Here is a 20601-nt window from a genome sequence, read left to right as displayed (position 1 = left end):
TTTTAGCTTTATGAACAGTTTTAGTTCTTCGATAGATGCCTGATTTTATTTACACACAAGCTTTCTATATTTCTACTCTTTTTCGTGTTATATGAAATACAGATAATGTTTGAAAAGGCATAATTCATTTTTTCATTTTCTTTCTTCTATTTCCTGATAACTAGGTGTGAATCAACTTGAATACATATCTTCGATTTTATGGCATATTTCTAACCTACCTTTTTGATTTTATGGCATATTTCTAACCTACCTTTTTGTTTTGGTGCAGTTTATGCCCAGGTTTAGTAAAGAGAATCTCGAAAAGAATAAGGTTATATTAGAGAGAATATGTGAAATGGCTTCAAAGAAAGGGTGCTTCCCCTCCCAACTGGCACTTGCTTGGGTGCAACATCAGGGAAATGATGTTGCACCAATACCTGGGACAACCAAAGTGAAAAACTTAGAAGAAAACATAGGTGCTCTTTTTGTTGAGCTCACACCCTCGGAGATGAATGAAGTAGAAGATTTGGTGTCCTTAGCGGGTGTCTTTGGAGATCGATATGGTGAGATGTACTCCACATGGAAGAACTCAGAAACACCCCTTCTGTCTACTTGGAAAGCTGCAGTATAATGTCTTTTAACACATGCTAATGAAGCATGTGGAATCTGTCAAATAGGGAGGGCATATATTTTCTAGGACTCTTTTTTATCCTCTTTAGAAATATAGAGGTGCTATGTCATTTTATTTGAAACAGGAACTTATTACTTTCCCCCTTTCTGTTTTTTCTACTCAAAAACAATATAGACATGCCATGTCTTTGTATCTGACTTATTATTTGGTGTTGTCATATAGTATTTTTCTGTATATGTTGTATGTGGGATCTATATTTTGATTGAAAATGTGTTTCTCATGTCAATTGGCTACATGTCATACGTCGGGACATTTGACAGGCTGAGCCAGGCAGCTATCTCCTTTCTCCTTTCAATCGGTAATAGAATACAAAGGATGTTGGGTGAACCAACACAGAGTGAGTTAGTTGCAGCTGTTCTTTTCAATTGTCGCAGCATACAAACCTTTGTTTGAGTACGTGCTTGTATTTTGAGTGCGACATTCGTTGTGTTGCCAGAAGGACATTATCTAGTCGAGATGACAACAAAGAGATTTTAAAAACAGGTTTGTTGCCACGGTCGTTACATCGAGATTGTTCTTTAATGTAAGAAACGCCAAAGGCTGGGGAGGCAGCTGTTGAATGATGAAATTCCCTTACATTCAATTATCCGGTCCACTTTCGTTTATGCATTGGCAATTTATTACATAGTAAGTAAATATAGCTGGTTGGTTTGTGTAGGATTTGTTTCATTGTGTTATTTTGTTCAATTGTTAGGGGGAGAGGTTAAGGATGGAAGTTATATGTGGGAATACACATTTTTTTATTAAGGGTCTAGGTTTCATTGAACTTATCATAATTTTGGTGACAATATCTCACAAGTGGACTAATCTCATCCAACATTAGAATTGCTTTGAAATAAACTTGCTTTAACAGTCGAGTCTGACTAGCTGGTCAAAGTTAGCCGTTACATGGTCAAATATAGCCGTTAGTCCAGGCCCATATAGCCGTTTCCTAGTCAAGCTTAGCTATTGGAAGATCTGCTCTCACTATTTAACATGCAACCATAACCTGATTATTCAACTTGTCCTGATGATGAACCACACTCGTTGGTTCGAAACCTGTCGACAATTATTTCATAATGTGATTTACACCGAAAAACCTTTTCATAACAATATATAATGTAATCATATAAATTAAATTATTAATAAACATTAATTAAAACTTTTAATCTAATAAATTTTCATTCTATTACCCTTCATAATCATAACCAAGGATTCCCATTCACACATTCATACTCAATGATAAATCTTTTAAAAGTTTTGCCCCAAGGCGAAAGATGGTGGAAAACATAAAAAGTAAACACACAATTCAATTTGCATTAAACAACATTAAAACACATGTAAATGGATCTTATAGCGAGGGGAACTTGCCTAGATCATTTTATAAGCCCGTCTCCATTTCATAACAATGACGTTGATTGTTATTTGATAACCAACACAATAATTTAAGAATCATATTACATAGATATAAATAGAGAAACATATTCATTAATGATAAACATATGGATTTACAGATGAAAGAGAGTTAATATTGAAAATTTCAATAATATATTCAACATTTTCTATTCCCAACTATAAGATTGAGATCGCTGATTTAAAAAATAGATTATTATGCCATTTTTCAATAGGAAGGATGTTTATTAGCATATCTATATATATATATATATATATATATATATATATATATATATATATATATATATATATATATATATATATATATATATATTTGACACATTGGAAAACCTATCATAACCTAGTGCTCAAACTAGTAGTGAGGATAATCATTACTGGCTCTATCTACACATGCAGGTTGACTCATCACCATTATTCAAGGAAAACTACACCACCTAGAATTAACCATTAGAAGTTTGTAAGGAGTTAGACTTTCACAAATGCAGGTTGACTCATCACCTTATTCAAGTAAAACCACATCACCTAGAATGAGTAATTGGAAGTTTGTAAAGGGTTAGGGTTTCACTCCTACCAGATGTCTTTTGGTCTTGGGCCATTAAACCATTTCATTACGTCCGAGGAAGAAGAACTCGTAGCCAAGCAGGAGCAGTTTTAGGGTACACTTGTTATGAATAAAATATATAAAAATAGTAAAAATAATATAAATAATAATAGACATAAACAATGATTAATTAACTAATAATTAATAGGGAAGATACATGTCTCTACGAACATGATCGTTCATTACTTACGTGACTATATATACATGATCCTCACTTTCAATTTTATCACCATTCTTACTCATACATTATAATATCTATTCTTGTATTTTAAAAAGAGATTTACATATTCAAGTCTTCTGAAGTATTTAACTTGAAGAACAAACTTTGTTCGTTCCATTTGGTATCAGAGCCAACTCTGATGTAACCCTTGGCGATGAACTCTTCATCAACCTTCTTTTGTCGTGAAATTAGAAACATTTTACTATTAAAGTGAGATTCTCTATTTTGTTATATCTCTTAAAAAAAAAAACCGCCACTCTAATTGCAAGCCAAGCCGCAACTGACATCCCGACTCACAACTCACAACCGCAACTGACATCCCGACTTGCTCACAGCTGCAACCCTATACCCTAACGCCACTACTCGATCGAAACCCCCGCGTACATCATCCGACAGTCCACCGAGCTCATAGACCATAGTTGTCCACACTGCTTTCCATCCACTGCAGTCGAAACCATCTCTGTAGTTTCGTCCGCTTACCACATGCATTGTCAACCAGTGATTCTAATTTTAATCCCCATTATGTCTGTCTTTCGCTGTACGTATATCCCACAAATCAATCGTTTTTAACTTGAAGTTGTATTATTGAATAAAATTAAAGTTGTCATACACCATAACCATATAGCTCAGCAGTCAAGTTCTTTGTACAACCCAATCCATCGTTTATGCATTTTACCAACCGTCCTGCAAAAAGATAGTCGTAATCATTCTTAACCATTCAAAGGGGAGTGCATGTTCACAAAACACAATTAGTATATTGAAAGGTTTTGGTTGTCAAAAGAGAAAACCTTTTGCTTTTATAGATTTCCTAAGTCGAAGAGATTTAAAAAGGTATATTGGTATTTAAGATTTAATAATTATATATATTAGAAAATAGAAAAAAAAGAAGAATATATTGAATTTTTAGGAAAATAAAAGTAAAAGGGAAGTTTTGAAGGAAAACGAAAGTTGAAATAAGAAGAGCAAAGGGAAATTCCAAGTCAAAAAAATATAAAAGGAGAATTAGGAAATGATACAATACTAGTTTGAAGGAATAAAGTTTGGAAGGTTTATTAAAGAGAATAATATTTTATTATAAAGAAGGATTACTTTTAAAAACATAATTTCATCCCAAAGAAGCAAAATAGAGCCTAATACGGAAATGAAGGCCGGAAGCTTCCCGAAAACTAAATATAATTATGTCTCATTGCGATTTAAAATTAAAGGATTTATTGCGGGAAAAGATGCTAATATCGCTATCTCGCTAACTAAAGATAAAAATGATATAAAATCTAAAATCGCAAACCAATTATTGATTCCTGAGTCAAATATAATAAAAAAAATAGGCTATCATAACAACAAAAAATATGAAATAACCAATTTACAACTAAACATTGAAGATTATGCATTCATATCAAAATTCGCAGTTCAAAACCTATGGAGCGATCAAGGTGACATTATTTTAGGTTCACCCTGGATGACAACCCTAGGTTCTTTCGTCGTGAATACGAACAAAAAGTTTTTGACGTTTTCTTACAAAATGAAAGAAAAATTAATGCTACAAGATGTTACAATGAAGCTGAAAGCAATAATACCAGAAGACATACTAGATATCTTAAAAGTAATTTTTCAAGAAGGTAAAAAAGTACTACAAAATATGCAAAGAGAAGTTGATAAAATCACTGCTGAAAAAAATGAAGAAGTTTATCAGCTTAAAGACCATGGTGAAAAACTACAAGAAGCTTAAAAATGACAAGAAGTTGTTAAAAGACAAGTTAGAACATTATATTCAAGAGGAAGTATCGAATTTGCCAATCGTAACAACTCCAGTTGAAGATAAAGGAATGAATACCGAGCAAGTCAATACCATAACTCAAGAAGAGGATAAGTCAGTTGAAGGAAAAATACACTCACATGTTGCAATTTAGATGATGAAAATACCAAATGAAGATTTTGTAACTAACTCAACGAAATCAGAATCTGGAGTGAATTAAAATCTTACCACACACATGAAAAGAAAGAACAAACCAAAATAACTCCTTATCTACATCTGAATCACAAGAATAGACATCTCAATCAATCTACAAATCCATATCAATTAGAACATAAACAACAAACTTATGTTTTGACGGATACTGAAGTGCAGACAACTCAGTTAAGTGATAACAATTCATCACAAGTTTATAGTAATTGAAAGATCCCACAGAAAATAAATTTAGGATGGTCAGATTCTTCTTTCGTGTGACAATTTTATATATCACTCCAAGAATCATATAAACTTGTATCAACTAAGATGACAGTTTCGAGTAAAGAAGACATTCGAAACATAAAAAGAGATTAAGCCTTTTCATCAACAAGCTTTGAGGACAAAGCTTTTTGAGGAGGAAGATAATGTTATGAATAAAATATATAAAAATAGTAAAAATACTATAAATAATAATGGATATAAACAATGATTAATTAACTAATAATTAGTAGGAAATAGGCATGTATCTATGAGCCTGCTTACCATGATCATAGGAAACTTAAGTATTTTGCAAATTATTACCCTCAGAGAAATGGCTTAACATAATCGACTAATAAAAATCTTCTAAGGATCATCAAACAAACTATCGACCAAAATCAAAAGAACTAGCACAAAGCCTTAATATTTGCTTTATGGGCTGAAAGAATAACCAAGAAAACCTCAATAGGTACTTCCCCTTTTCATTTGGTATACGGGAAAGAAGTTGTTCTACCTTTCAATCTAGTTATCCCCTCATCAGCCCTGGTTCAATTTATTGAAGAACAACCTTCAGCTTTGCAATTACGAATGTCTCGAATCCTAAAGTTAGAAGAAGAAAGAAATAAATCTAAGTTAGTCCATGCTCACCATCAACAATCGGTCAAAGCTTCATTTGATGTCAATTCAGTCAAAGATAAAAAAAATTGAAATCGAGGACTTATTTTTGAAATGGGATGAAATGCATGATGACAAAGTAAAACATACAAAATTTTAAAAACTCTGGCTTGGTCCCTTTCATATTTTTGAGAAGATAGGTCCATCAACCTTCATTTGCAAGATTTACAGGGTAAGAAGGAAATTATTCCTGTTAATGTACTTATTCTCAAAAAATATTTTTCTTGAAGGAACGTAAGTTCTTTTGTACACTATGTAAATATTTTTATATATCATTTCCTTTTGTTATTAAAAGTACTATACTTTTGAAAAACACATTGGAAGTTTCTCTTTATTTTTGAATTGTTAAACTTATATAAGGGAGAATCTAGAAAGCCAAACTTTAAATTTGAATCTAAGTATTGAATATGTTTTAAATATTTGAAATAAGATAATCATTTAGTTATGAAATCTTTTGGTTTGAAACTCTTTAAAAAATCCATTTGTTGTGAATTGGTTTTGAAAAGTTATCTTTATAAAAGTAGAAATTACTATGAAGTCTTTAACATCTTTGACTTAAAGAGGTCATCCAAGTCTCGTAAAGAGTAGATGAAACCTCTCCATCCATTTATTTAAAAAAAAATAAGAGTGTAACTCAAAAATATAGAAAACTTAAAAGTTAAGAGGTCTCGTCACGAGCCTGCATACCATGATCATAGGAAACTAATAAAATTGGCATTATCATTATTGGCAACCAAATCAAGATAGTGGCTCTTAGTCTCCAGACTTTGAGACAAGATATCTCATCACGAGTCGGTTTGTTCAATTTTATTACAACTTGTGAATGGCATTATCATTTTCTAGCTACCAAACCAAGATAATGACTTTAAAGTAAAAAATAATAAAAAAGAAAAAGAAAAAAGGATCTTCATTGCCTCTAAAGTATGTTATTATAACATGGATGGGATACTTGTTCATTTTGGTTAAATGGTAGCTCGTCGAGGCTATGAACGCCTTCTAGCAGCAGTGACTCTACCAATGACTTATAAGTTTATTCAATACGTTAAGCTTCTAATAGTTTTTACTTTATCTTTTCAACCTATTAGCTACTGATTTACACAAAAAAAATCATTTATCACAAACCTTGAGAAGCTTTACGATGAGACGAATTATTTCATTTCAAAGTTATCTATATCGATCTAGATTTCAATCATTTTTAAACTTTCTAAAGAAATTTCTTGATAAAGATTAACATTTTACAGAGATTAATTGTTTCATCCAGTGTGTCACCAATTGTTGTGGTACTCAACAACCCCCCATTATCTTTAGACTTAGGAGAAAGAATAATGGGGACCCTTTAAAATTTTTAGGATATAATCCTTCTTTGTTTAAATAAAATAGGATAAGTTTTATTTTTACTCTTTGATTTTTTAATAAAACAAAAACGTTTATGAATAAGGTCATAAAACCTTTCAAGAATCCTTTTGTAGTTTTAAAAGATGAATTACAAGTCTAAATGAATCCCAAAATTAATGAAAAAGCTATAAAAGAGTAGGTCTTATTAAATAATATGCATAGTATCAGCGATTTCAAAGGACAACCGCAAAGCTAAAACCACGAAAAGCCAAAACGCAAACTTGCGAATTTGCAATAAGCCAAATACAAATGCGAAATGTGAAATTGCGAAATGCGAAATTGCAGTAAGCTGAATTATGAAATGTCGAGCCGAAATCGCATTCTGTCAAGAGTCGATATTGCATTTCGTCAATTGACGGATGTGGGTCATATTGCGTTCTGTTAAATTCCGGTTTTTCGCTAATGTAGATCCTGCGTCTATATACTTTTCGGAAATCATAAAATCACTAAGCTATGTAATATCACCCAATACCACATGTTGATAAAATATTTTCCGGTATAATGACAAGTGTTAGTATCACATGAACAAACGTTTGGAAATTTAATGACCACTCTGTGTAGTTCTAATTTCAAGGTTTTTATTGATTGGTAATAATTTTTAGTTAATGTGAAGGGATTTCCATATAACTCGCATTGAATTGATATGACCATTTTCATCCTTTGGAGCTCTTGCTGCTTATCTTGGTTTGTTTCTTTACAGGTAAATTCTAATAAAGAGCAATTAATGGACATGTCAAGAATAATCAAGGCAAGGATGAAGTCTGTAACACAACAAGAACCAGTCTTGACACCTGAGGAAGTGTCTAAAATGTATCCATTGTTTACAGATACTACATGCACTCCGGACGTAGGTTCTGCCTCTTGGGATGTGATATACAAACTATTCGAGGATGAAAATCTGAGGGTAATTGTGAAATGGACTGCTACTGCTGATGATCCTCCTCCAAGTAATGACGCCGCATCAAATGATGTGGCCAATTCATTTCTTTACAGAATTGTGGCTCGCCCTAAAATCTTACGATATGCATATATGGTGAGATAGGTTGTCGACTAGTTGGACATTACAGACAGAATGTTTATAATGCCGAGGAAGATAGTTATTGGGTCTTTTAAAGTTGAGGATTTGAGGAAAATGCATCATCTACCTCCACCTCAGAAGAGGTATGATACACAATTCATCTAGAAATTAATGCAAGAGAATCCGAACCTTGCAGACCTGATCAGAGAATGGAGAAGGGACTCGAACAAACATAAGAGGGAGGACAGGGGTATGTATTCATTAGTCTCCAATGTGGGCCCTTTCTCTCATATTGCTGCTATGTTATGTTGCCTCTATGGTTATCCAAATACACAAAAATTCTCTAAAAATTGGGTGCCATTGATAGAAGCATTTGCTAATGGATATATCATGGATTGGACGACTATATTATCCAACAATTTGACCACCCAAATCCACAATTATAGATAAAAGAACAATTTTCTTTAAATAACAACTCCTCCTTTCTTTATGAGCGCCTAAATCATGGACGCAAATTATTTTCTTATGATTTTCCATCTCTTGGATGGATATGGATAGACCAATTTCCTAGCCCTATTTATGTTTAGCTCGATATCCTTTGGGAATCAAAATACCATGCTCACTTCTACAAAATCTATCATGAAGTCATGCTCCCCATCCACCAAGAATTCTTTGGCAGAAAAGCCCCTAGACTTACTGCAGAAGCCAATAAAGACCTAAAGCCTATAGGAAAGTAGTTTGGGGAAGAATCATTTACCTACACACGTTTTTTTGTTTGCTTTGCCCATCCTCAAGTTATTCCCCTTTTTGTCCCAGATAAGTTGCTAGCCAAAGAAGTCTCTTATCAAACAGCTAGTAAGGGCCTAATTAAAGTACTTAAAGATGCCAAGATATTCACTTGGCCATGTCTTCCTATTTCTTGTGGTCCTATGCCTTAGAAAATTTCAAGCATTCTTCAATTGAGATTGACCAATTAAGAGCCTTTAATTTTCCAACCATATTAAACAAACCATATGACCCACATGGTGTAGCAAAATATGTTACAACACAGGCTAAGCTCAAACTGTTTTTAAACAAGCCTGACAAATTTTATGATTTGTTTGAAATGGTTCCAGAATATTATATGGTAGAGAAATTAGCAGCAAACCATCTAAGTCCTAACGAATTGATTAGATTCAATCAATATCATCAGCAAAGAATATCCCATTTTCATAAATCTCTGTTAAAGCAATTCCGACAGAATTCATAAACTTCATATGCATCAACTTCCTCTAAAAGCTCCAATTACTTCCCAAATCTCCAAAATAGCTACTATAGTTGTTGAGCACACAAGAGAAATCAAAGAGGAGAACAAATTAGATGAAGTATGGGAGGAGTTCAACTGCATTTTGACAATAGAATAATCTCGGGTTACAGATGTCTCAGCTGATATACAAGCAGAACAAGTTGCAGTCAACAGAGAGACAGAGAAGGTTCTAAAGACTTCAGGGACAACCTCATTTACTATTGAGGCTTCCCAAGAGGATACTATTCCTAAAAATCATGAGAATAATATTAATGCTGAGCTTTTCAATGAATCAAATGTTGTCGATGACATGGAGATAATTCCTGCATTTCCTACTACCAAGATATTCCTCAAAATTGAAGAAATCGTGCCTTTGGATGTATTTTATAGTCCAAAGCATAAAGCAGTAGTGAGAAAGTCAAGGAAGAAAAGAAAGCTGGAATAGTTGCAAGCACTAGTTACAAATGAGACTCCTTTTCAATTTCTTTGGAAAGGAACTCAAACAACCCTGGACGAAGAATTGAACAGATTATCTCAGTTCATAGGAGCTTATTTTATTGCTACCATTGACAAAGCTGTATAAAGACAATTTCTAATGAAGGAAAAGGATCAAAGGATTTTCTAGTTGGAACAAACTTTTCAAATAGAAAAGAAAGCAATTGAGCAACAGTGGAAACCAAATCTTACCGAGCTGCAAAAGAGTATTAATGATTTAAAGATACAATTTGAAGCTAAAGTAAAGGACAAGGATGAACAGATACTACAGTTGCAACAAAGAATAGACCAGTGGAGAGAAAATCCAGATATAAATGATGTCTGCAAAGGAAGCATCAGAACTGGATATCCTCTTAACAAAGCAACGAGCCATTTTCTGTCAAAAATTGGCCTTAATTCATGACTTATCAAAGACTAATGATTCTTTATTAAATCAATTGTCTGACTTGAGGACATTTTATGAAGATATCAATGAGAAAATCTCTGAGTATATAGATTGGCAAGACAGTGCTCAGGGAAGATCATATGGTCTTCCTCTAATTGAAGTATCAAAAAAGGATATCGTATTTGGTGACTGAGATATCAAAATGAAACGGGCAGAGATGGCTATTATTAGAGCCATAAATCTTGCCTCAAATTTCATCGAATACATCATAGATACCTTATTGCAAGCCAATCTAATTCAGGAATTCCCAAAGGAAATCTAGATGTCACAACTTTGAAAGAATCTTGGAAAGAAACATCTAAAAATAAGGTTCAATACATTCATATTTTATCGCAAGTGAACCTTGAAGGTTATTGGCATTTTCTGGTGAAGCCTCATAGTCAGTGGCTCGTGCTGAGGTGTCTCTCAAACACAACAATACAATTTATTCCAGCACTTAATGATGCAGTGTTTACGGGACAAATGCACATGCAACCAATACATCCTCCCCAAGCTGAAGCCACTCACAGACATATACAGTCTCAGAGAGAAGATGAAGAATCAATCTGGAGCACAGTCATGAGTTCTTGTTGCAATAGATCACAAATTCAGTTGTCCTTTATCTTAGCTTAGTTTGTTAAAACTTTTTTGAAGACTTTTATTTTAAATTTACTATTTTTGTAATATTAATAGGATATTTAAACCCCTTTCATGCATTTAGAAAGGGGTCCAGAATTTTGAGAAGACAAGTTTTGAATTTGCACTATTGTTTGATTCAGATTTATCTAATTAAGAAGTTGAGCCTGGAAGTTATCTTTTTCATAAGCAGAGCGATAATGCATCGTGTACTATTATCTTTGTGATATCGTTATGTATGGTTGATTTAGATAGTGAATATATTATGCATTATTTTGTTATATAAATTCTTTGAAAACAATAAGTCATTATAACTATTGATGTGTAGGATTGGATGATTTGTGATTATGTATGAGATAACGAGATGTTTTTATGTGATTGAGTTTTAATCAACTATTTAATTAATTTAGTTTATCATATATGCTTTCTATTCATTAAAGTATTAAATGATCTATATCATTATTTACTTTTGAAATATTTCTTTGAATCACATGTGAAGATGTAATATCTTGGGAAATAAGTAGAATAAGTTTATTTAGTAGTTTTACCATTAGCTACTGATCCAGGTCTGGGTGTGAAGAAGGACCCTTCCAAGACCTTTTACTTTCGTGATGTGTTAAATTTCATTTTAAAAAAAATTTAATGAATACATCTGCATGCGGAAAAGAAGAGGAACAAGACAATCATCAACAACATAAAAACATAAGCCGTTGATAACAGAGTTCGTCCATAAGGGACTACGTCTCCGGGTTCCGGTGTCAATATGGTGTAGGCCGCTGCGTTAAGTGCTGTCAATAATGGTGATGTACATAAGAGATGATGTCCTGATCATACAAGGAAAAATGCCCTCACGCAGGAGTGGTTCTAAGACATGTTCCACAACCGAAACTCTCAAACAAAAGACTCCTATTAGTATGACACAAAAACATGCATGATGAATCATCCTACCAACATGGCATAAAAGGGATTTCAAACAAAAAAAATGCATGATGATAACAAGAGTATCCCAACAACATACAACAAGGGATCTCAACACATAACATGATGAGTTATGACAACAAATACATCACATAGAAGATTCCCCATCAAATCAAGCAAGGAATCATGACAACATGTAATAAACACGATCCTGCATCAATATCAATCAAGGATCTGTGCAGCATAATGTAAAAGAAGAAGTAGATGAACAATAATCATATACCTCACACCACGGGCCATCTGAAGAAGTGGATGTTCATATCTTTAGCAAAAACAATCCACGGTGAATAACGTTGTTCACATTGTCGATGCGCAGGCAGCTCGTTACCAATCTGGACTTCGGCTCCCCTTACATCAATCGTTTTTTGGCTTGTCACAGTCAACGGCATCTAAAATAGAGCTATCAAAATGCTGAAGCTTGTTGAAACATTGATCTCACAGCATCGATTGCAAGAGGAAGACTGCTCTGGACACTTGCTGCAATGTAGCTCTTTTGATATCTGGCTTTGTAGCACTCTGGCTATGTTGCTTGCAGTTCTGCGGCTTTGCCTAACCCTATGGTTCTTTGGCTCACCTTCTCGCGCTGCCTCGATCACGCTCTGTGGCTCTGTGGCGCTATGGCTTTCAAGCGCTCTGCTTTCAAGCTTCTCTGAGTAAACGCGACACTGTCTAGCTATCTAGCCCTCTCATGCTGCGGCTCTTTGTTGGGTGCAGCCTCCTCCTTGGCCCTCTAGCACTCAGGCTCTCAGGCACTCTAACACAGACTCTCGAGCTCTTTGGCAGAGGGTCTCTGGCCCTCTCTCTAGCCTCGGCTCTTTGCATCCATCATGTTTTATAACACGTTTTGGGACAAGGCTGCTTAAAAATCGAGGTCTGTTTTGTTTATAATAGAAGGCTTTTGCATATAAGGATCGGCGGTGCAACAAAACCACAAAAATGGCCTTTTTCTATTAAAATAGACAATACAAGGAAACAATGAAAAAATTCCAACCGAAAAGCTATAAAGCCAGACTTCAAAATATATCAAATCAGGTCCATAAACCCATCAGGTCCGCACTATATCGCAATCGCATATCGCTCTGTCAATGGCCCTGTTTATCAAGGGATCGCCGATCGCCGATCACCGATACGCTGATCTGCTGATTGCTGATATGTCGATTAGATCTGGACCGTTGATCTGTTCCTTGATCGGACAGTCTAGATTGCATCGCATGTCGCTATCACATCGCCCCTTGGTATCTGGGATTTTTGATCTCCCGAATGCCGATTTGCCGATCGCCGATTTGTCGATATCCCGATTAAATCCTGACCGTTGATCTGTTTCCGATCCGACAGTTGAGATTGCATGTCACCATGGTCATATCACATCGCTACGGCATAGGGGTCTTGCCTTTGACATCCGCCGACGTCGATCATCGACGCCGATATCGGCAATCGCTAATCACATGTCTTAATTCCCGATCACCGATACCAATTGCAATCAGTAATCATTTGCCTTAGTTCCCGAGATCGCACGCCTGCCTTCCTCCGACCTGATACATGGGAGATCGTTGATCAAGGGTTCTAAAGGCCCGGCCTTAAGTCTGCCCTTTGGACTCCTCCGATTGCGATTTGCCTTATAAGGCTTAAAAACCCATTTTTAGAGGAAATGCCTCCTTTTTCAAAGGAACCAAGGCAAACTCTTTTCGCGATAACTTCATCATCCAGACTCGGATTGGAGTGTCATTCACACCATTGGAATTAGGACGACGAGATCTACGCTCTAGTCCTGGGTCGACATCATTCTGAACACTTTGATTTTCGAGCGTTCATAAACCCTCTTTGTCCTGTGTGTCTTTCTGGAGCCACCTGGATCAATCCTCCCCACTGAGGAGCTTTTGGTCCTCCAAAAGCATGAAAAATAATCTGCAACTTTCTCTGTACCTTGTCTGCATCACAAGCGTCCCAAAAATGTCTCGCTTCCATCTCATTCACCTTTGTTCTTCGGAGACTTAAGCGACGAGCCGACACCTGCTACCTCTGCAACCTCTAGTACATTGTTTTGAAAATTACATGCTTGAATGACATGACCAACTAATGACCCAAAACATCCCATACTTGCCACGAGTTTATAACACATACTCGGTGGTCAAGTTTACAACAAGATGGACGTAATATCCTAGCTATGACAACAAGGCCAACCTATCATGGTTGCTTCAACAAGTGATGGAAAACACATCATCACTGCAACACATGATTTACATACATAAGGCCAAACACTATTGTTTCGACAAGTGATGGAAACATAACATCACTTTCAGAGTGTAAAATACGACTCAAAACATGATCAGACATCATTGTTGTTGACCAAGTGATGGAAACACATCATCACGTTTACATTTTACAATGCAACAAATGATTTACAAAAGAATGACCATGAGACGACAACATGTCTAGAAACCATTTTTCACTTATCATGGTGAATGGGTTGCCTATTTGTGGCGATTTTTCTTGTCGAACAATTGCTCTTCCTGATTCACGCACCAATGCTTTGTCTTTAAGGCGCTGCTCTGGATGGAGCTTCCAACAAGTGGCTCTTTGATGGCCATTTCTGTCGCAATGACTGCAGTAGGTTTTCTTCCTCCATATCTGCTTAACCTGTTTCCTTTCATGCTTCTGAGAGGGTCTTTCACGCCTCATGAGGGCTGTCATTCTTTTCCCACACTTAGAAAAGGTATGGTTAGGTAAACCACAAAAGGTACATGTTTTTTGATGCCTGAATCTTCGTTCATTATTAACAACATGATAATAATCAAAATGAACATTCAAAGATAAAAAATGGTTATACCTTCCCTTGCTGTCTCTGATGTCAGTATGGCGATGAGAGCTCGCCTCAGCTCTCTCCCTAAAATGGGAACTTCCATGGGATGATGGGGATGCTTTCCCATCATACTCTTTCCTCGACGATGTCTCGGACAAGTCTAACACCTTCGAGCACTCTCCTTTAGTGTATCTCGAGCCTGCAAATCGATGTTCGTGCACCACCTCCAAAGGTTGAGTTATGCCTTGGTTATTAACACCAAGTTCTTTCTCCTCCTCGTGCCTCATCCTTGTAAGGAGCCTCATGTTTGTACCTGTAATTAGGATCTCCAAATCTCCAATAGACATCATACTATGAGAAGTTGAAACTGAAAGGAAATCAACATCTTATACCTCCTCTTTCAATTTGGAAAGAACTAATGAGGGCTGCTCATCATTCGTCGTTGGTGGTTCACTAACTGTCTCAGCGCCTTCCCCAACTTATTTCCTGACATACCCAAGTCCTGCCTGATGGGGTAACTCTTCTACTTTGATGGGGTTGACAATGCCTTGGCCATTAACGCCCAAGCCTTTCCCTTCATACCCCATTCTCTTCAACGGTTTGGAGCCAATTCCTGTGGTATGATTTTCAAACATAGCGAAATTATCATCAGGAAACATACATGAAGATGGAGAACTAATTTTTACCTTGCATGGGTCTCGCTGCAGCTTTTCCAAGGCCTCGTCCTTTGCTTGTAGCTATCGTAGCAAACTTTGTTTTTCCTCTTTCTCTTCATGTAGACGCATCTTCAATTCATCATTCTCTGTTTGAAGATTATGTTTGTTTTGCTTCAGTTCTTTCATGGCCTCTTCTGTGGCTTGCAACTGAAGCTACAACTGCTCCTTTTCCTTTGTCTCTTTCTATAGAGTTTCATACACGATTTCCACTTTCTTGGAAATGTTGACCATGGTCTCGTACATCGCTTTTTCATTCTCTGTTGCTGCACATTCCATTGTTCACGCTGCAATTCACATCAACGCAAAGACCGCTCAGATACCACTTGATCCAGGTCCGGGTGTGAAGAAGGACCCTTCCTAGACCTTTTACTTTTGTGATGTGTTGAATTGCATTTTAAAAGACATTAATGAATACATCTGCATGTGGAAAAGAAGAGGAAGAAGACAATCATCAACAACATAAAAACATAAGCCGTTGATAACAGAGTTCGTCCAGAAGGGACTACGTCTCCGGGCCCCGGTGTCAAGATGGTGTAGGCCGCTGCATCAAGTGTTGTCAATAATGGTGATGTACACAAGAGATGATGTCGTGATCATACAAGGAAAAATGCCCTCACGTAGGAGTGGCTCTAAGAGATGTTCCACAACCGAAACTCTCAATCAAAAGACTCCTATCAGTATGACACAAAAACATGCATGATGAATCATCCTACCAACATGGCATAAAAGGGATTTCAAACACAAAAAATGCATGATGATAACAAGAGTATCCCAAAAACATACAACAAGGGATCTCAACACATAACATGATGAGTTATGACAACAAATACATCACATAGAAGATTCCCCATCAAATCAAGCAAGGAATCATGACAACATGTAATAAACACGATCGTGCATCAATATCAATCAAGGATCTGTGTAGCATAATGTAAAAGAAGAAGTAGATGAAAAATAATCATATATCTCACACCACGGGTCATCTGAAGAAGTGGATGTTCATATCTTTAGCAAAAAAAATCCATGGTGAATAATGTTGTTCACATTGTCAATGCGCAGGCAGCTCGTTACCAATCTAGACTTTGGCTCCCCTTACATCAATCGTTTTCTGGCTTGTCACAGTCAGCGGCATCTGAAACAGAGCTGTCAAAATGCTGAAGCTTGCTGAAACATCAATCTCACAGCATCGATTGCAAGAGGAAGACTACTCTGGATGCTCGCTGCAATGTAGCTCTATGTCTATCTGGCTTTGTAGTGCTATGGTTATGTCGCTTGTAGTTCTGCGGCTCTGGTTGGCCCTCTGGTTCTTTGGTTCACCTTCTCGCACTGCCTCGATCATGCTCTGTGGCTCTACGGCGCTTTGGATTTCAAGCGCTCTGCTTTCAAGCTTCTTTGAGTAAATGTGACACTGTCTGGCTATCTCTGGCTATCTGGCCCTCTCGTGCTGCGGCTCTCCACCGGGCACAGCCTCCTCCTTGGCTCTCTGGCACTCAGGCTCTCGGGCACTCTAGCACAGGCTCTCGGGCTCTCTCGCACAGGCTCTCTGGCCCTCTCTCTAGCCTTGGCTCTCTGCATCCATCGTGTTTTATAACATGTTTTGGGAGAAGGCAACTTAAAAATCAGGGTCTGTTTTTTTTATAATAGAAGCTGTCTGCATAGAAGGATCGACGGCACAACAAAACCACAAAAATGGTCTTTTTTCTGTTAAAACAGATAATACAAGGAAACATTGAAAATTCCGACCGAAGAGCTATAAAGCCAGACTTCAAAATATATCAAATCGGGTCCATAAACCCATTGGGTCGGTGCTATATCGCAATCGCATATCGCTCTGTCAATGGCCCTGTTTATCGGGGGATCGCCGATACGCCGATCCACCGATCGCTGATATGCCAATTAGATCTGGATTGTCGATCTGTTCCTTGATCGGACTGTCCAGATTGCATCGCATGTTGCTATCGCATCACCCCTTGGTATATGGGATCGCCGATTTCCCGACTGCCGATTTGCTGATCGCTGATTTGCCGATATGCCGATCGCCGATATGCCGATTAAATCCTGACTGTTGATTTGTTTTCGATCCGACGGCTAAGATTGCACGTTGCCATTGGCATATCACATCGCTATGGCCCAGGGGTCCTTCCTTTGGCATCCGTTGACATCGATCACCGACGCCAATCGTCGATGCCGATATTGGCAATCGCTAATCACATGTCTTAATTCCCGATCACCGATACCGATTGCAATCGCTAATCACTTGCCTTAATTCTCGAGATCGCATGCCTGCCTTCCTCTGACCCGATACATCGGAGATCGCTGATTGGGGGTTCTAAAGGCCCGGCCTTAAGTCCACCCTTTGGACTCCTCCGATTGCGATTTTCCTTATAAGGCTTAAAAAGCCATTTTTAGAGGAAATTCCTCCTTTTTCAAAGGAACCAAGGCAAACTCTTTTCACAATAACTTCATCATCCAGACTCAGATTCGAGTGCCATTCACACTGTTGGAATCAAGATGACGAGATCTGTGCTCTGGTTCTAGGTCGACATCATTCTGAACACTTTGATTTTCGAGCATTCATAAACCCTCTTTGTCCTATGTGTTTTTCTGGAGCCACCTAGATCAACTACAAAATCATTTCATCGGTTTTTCATTCTGTTACTATATTAAATCTCCTTAAAATGGAAAACTGGTCCCTTTATATCCCCTCGGACTCGCCAATTGCAATGAAAAAAGAGTTGCTTTAAGCTCTCGACTGGGTGGTGTTCCCCAATGTTGAGGCATTCAAGTTCTAGCCTTCAATAGGGCCCAAGCTGCAATATGCCCAAGAGTATCCTCCTAGGCATCATCCCATCAATAACTTTCCAACTCATAATATCTCGCCAATCCATCTTGTGGGAAGGATCTAATGCATGAATTCTTGCACATGTAATAAGTTTACCATGTTGATGATGCTTGATACTCAACTCATGTTGCTCGATCCAATCACCTAACATGATCCATTTGTAGAACTCTTCTCTTCTCTCCCTAATGTATAAAGATGGGTTGGTAGTGTCGTAAGCCCTATATATGTACTCATGTAGAGGGCTGCTCTGGAACTCCCAATTGTATTCCTCTTGCTACCTTGTGAGGGACTTGAGACTTTCCTCTACACTAGACAATTTGGTCACTAACTTGACACATACCCCTATGAGATCCTCAATTTTTATTTTCTCCTATAAGATAGTGTCTCAGGTTGTCTGAAATTTCTTCTTCAACATAATAATATTTGTCTTGAAATGCATGATCTTTCCACGAAAGTCCTCTACTGGCAATTCTGGTGCCCTGTTGAATGTCTTTGTATCTATCTGCACTGGATGCCCTACAACCATAAATTCAACTTGAGCCTTTGACTGACTCTCTGGGAATGGTTCATCCTGCACATTATATCTATCATGCTCCTCCTCATGGTCATGCTCATCAAGTCGGTTCACTACTATTGGCTCCTCACTCAAGTTTTCCCAGCCTCCCACATTTGTGAAGACAATATGTTGTTCATCTTCTCCATTTTTCAAACATAGATGCATTGGTGGACTGATATCTATACTTGACTGCTCATATCCTTTATGGACATCCTCCTAGAGATCTATGGACTTAATTGTATAAGAGTCTACCTCATTCATACCATTTGGTAAAATTTCTTCATGCACTTCTGAATGCTTGTCATCCTGCAAGTCTCCCTGAATAATATCAGGTTGTTGCTCTCCATATTGAAAATCAATAGACCCAACTATAGAAGACTTCCCATGATCTGAAGGAATATCATCTTATTTTTCCCTTGTTGCCTCCTTCCTATCACCTAGACATGAATGGTCAAGTTCCCAAGGTCCATTATAGATAAAGCATAGTCCTCTCCTTCTTAATTCATTTTTTCTGCAGGTTTTACTTCTTTTGTTCTTACTTCCTCCATCAATCCTTTTAAGATCCTTCTTAGTCAGCACCCTTCTGAGCAATTTTATGTTTTGCATGACCAACTTCTCCATGATATCATAGGCTGCTAGTGACACAATTAATTCCTTTGTGCAAATGGTCAATAGCTTGGATCTCAGTATCTTGTAGATGTCGACACATCCTTCTAGGAGCAAGGACACAATCTTTTGCATGCTTGTTTTAACACGGTCTGGATGAGCTGACCTAATGCTGGTATAAAAGCTCTGGAACACCTAAAATATTACGTCCACATTAACTCATCACATTCCATATTTAGCATGAATGTGTCAAAGCTAAACTCTTCCATGAGTTCTAATATTCCGCGTTGCTTCTGGAAGGTAGGAAGCATGATGTTATTCAACCCTTGAAGGGTTTCCACAATGAACTGCAATATCTCCCTCATGAGATCATTATTGTAAGGTGGCAGAGGCGACGTTAAATTTATGCTCTTGCTAAGACAAGAAGAAATTGTGAGCCTGACCTCTTCACAAGAATGTTCCAAGAATTTAAGTCGTATTAGAGAAAGCATGGACGGTTTAAGAGCCCAATTGAATTTATTCCATTATGGTCGTCCCACCTTAGATAGACATGTGTCTAATTCCTCCAACTTAAGAAGGACATATCATGAATCCATACACTGCAACTTGAATCCAAGTGCAAAGAGCCAATTCCCCACTTCTTCTTCCCATAGTAGGTCACTCAGTTGCTTGTGTTGAAGGATAGCATGGACTCCATTTGAGAAGGGTACACTATTATGTTTTCCTAAAGGATTCAGTTTAAGATGTTGTTTCCATATCTCAATGTCTTCAAAATCCATTTAACCATAAAAAATTAAACTCCACTTCTCTTATTTTTATTTATTTTATATATATATATATAAAATAATTTTTTTAATATTTTATTTACATATATAAATATATAATCAACCCCTTTTCATGTATCCCAAAAACATCATACCCTTATATCTCCCCCACCTAGTTCTCCCCTAGATTCTTCTCCCTCACTTAGTGAGAGGATCATATCTGCCCAACTTGTCTCCTCATGAAGTGGTGCGCTGCACACCTGGCACAAGGTAAACTTCTTTTGGTTTTGGTTTTGGGTTTAGATATTGAAATTCAATACTT

General features: G+C 37.0%; 1 pseudogene; it reads left to right on the top strand.

Moving 5' to 3' along the window:
* LOC149267143 (putative aldo-keto reductase 2) overlaps positions 1 to 8201 on the top strand; it is a 106603-nt pseudogene extending 98402 nt beyond the window's left edge.
* Positions 8202 to 20601: the final 12400 nt, after the last annotated feature.

This window comes from Pinus tabuliformis, chromosome 6 (assembly GCF_031772625.1).
Source record: "Pinus tabuliformis cultivar Carrire ecotype Pingquan chromosome 6, CPIR1, whole genome shotgun sequence".
NCBI lineage: Eukaryota > Viridiplantae > Streptophyta > Pinopsida > Pinales > Pinaceae > Pinus > Pinus tabuliformis.
The sequence above is the reverse complement of the archived record's forward strand: the minus strand, read 5'-3'. Positions and strand labels throughout refer to the sequence as shown.